This window comes from Gekko japonicus, unplaced genomic scaffold, assembly GCF_001447785.1.
Source record: "Gekko japonicus isolate JY-2015 unplaced genomic scaffold, Gekko_japonicus_V1.1 scaffold9, whole genome shotgun sequence".
NCBI lineage: Eukaryota > Metazoa > Chordata > Lepidosauria > Squamata > Gekkonidae > Gekko > Gekko japonicus.
The window spans coordinates 2,289,849-2,291,556 of NW_015168044.1; the positions used below are offsets into that span (position 1 = coordinate 2,289,849).

At 51.6% G+C, this 1,708-nt stretch overlaps 1 protein-coding gene across 2 annotated transcripts in view; it reads left to right on the top strand.

Moving 5' to 3' along the window:
- FGFR1 (fibroblast growth factor receptor 1) overlaps positions 1-1,708 on the top strand; it is an 83,965-nt gene that overhangs the window by 59,861 nt on the left and 22,396 nt on the right. The gene's annotated exons all lie outside the window — the stretch shown is intronic.

Sequence of the window (1,708 nt, forward strand, 5' to 3'; positions counted from 1 at the left end):
AAACTCACCCCCCCCCCCCGCAAGGCAGTTGGAATTTTCAGTTGGGAGAGGAGAATGATGTCAGCTGCTCCCTAGGCAGAGGCTGTGTGTGTGTGTGTGGGGGGGGGTTGTAAAGACAGACAGGCAGATAAACGTTGGCTGATGGTTGCCAACTCCCGGTTCGAACTCCAGGACATAGGGTTGCCAACTCCAGGTTGGAAACTTCCAGGATATTTTAGGGATGAAGCCTGCTGAGGGTGGAATCTGAGGAGGAGGAGGAAGAGGGGGACCTCAGACAGATACAATGCCATACTGCCCACACTCCAGACAAGCTGTTGCCAGTCTCCAGGTGACAGCTGGAGAGATCTTAAAGCTTTGGTGCTACTTCAAAGTTCCCCAGGAGCCCAAAACAGAGTAGTGTTTTGGAAAATCTTTAGGAATTGTTTGGTGCATTTACGATGGGGCTCCTGGGGAACTATTGTTGCCAATCTTGGCCCAGCAGCCATCAAACCATTCTCTTCAACCCCCTGCTGTGCAGCTGACTTTCCCCTAGGGTTGCCAATCTCCAGGTGGGACCTGGAGATCTCCCACTGTTACAATTGATCTCCAGATGACAGAGATCAGTTCCCCTGGAGAAAATGGATGCTTTGGAGGGTAGACCCTATGACATTATACCTGCTGAGTCCTTCCGCTCCGCCCAATGCTGCCCTCTACAGAATCCACCCCCCAAACCTCCAGGTATTTCCCTCCTTAGAGCTGGCAACCCTACATTCCCCTCAGTGCCTGTTGGTAGGCAACTAAGCTTGGTCCTGTCACCTACTTTGGCCTTTTGGAGAAAACACATTGGGGCCAATCCTGATAGGGTTGCCAACTCCAGATGGGAAATTCCTGGAGACTTGAGGGATGGAGCCTGAAGAGGGTGAGGTTTGAGGAGGGGTGGGACCTCAGACAGGTACACTGCCATAGACTCCACCCTCCAAACCAGTCAGTCCCACATAGGGAACCATTGTTGCCAATCTCCAGGTGAGGGCTGGAGAGCACTCAGAATTACAACTGCTCTGCAGAAGGGAGGGCAGAAGTCAGCTGAAGTCAAAGGGGCAGATAATGGTAGGTTGGTGGCTAGCTGGGAAGGAGATGGGGTTGCCAACTACATGCTGACAAATTCCTGGGGATTTGAGGGGTGGAGCCTGGAGAGGGTGGGGTTTGCAGAGGGGTGGGACCTCAGACAGGTAGAATGCCATAGACTCCACCCTCCAAACCAGCCATTTTGTCCTGGGTAACAATTGTTGCCAATCTCCAGGTGAGGGCTACAGATTACTCACAATTACAACTGCTCTTCAGGTAGCAGAGATCAGTTCCTCTGGAGAAAACAGTGGACTCTGTCATTATACCCTGCTGAGGTCACCACAGCAAATTGACACTGTTTGCCCAAAGCCAGAGCACTGCCCCAGAGCCTCTTTCTAGATCTCGTTGTATTGCTTTCACAACGGGCTTTACTGCTAGTGGTACTATAAAACAGAACAAACACAAAGGACTGTAAAGACAAGGACGTTTGTGTCAAGGATGAAAAACTGATAGAAGATGAATGTAACCGATGAATGTAACCTTGCCAGATAGCAGTTATATGAGTTATATGAGTTACAAGGGGGGACCCGCGATACTCGCGGGGGGGGGAGGCAGAGGAGGAAGCAGCAGGAGGGGGGAAGTAACCCCCCATCCTGCTGGGTCC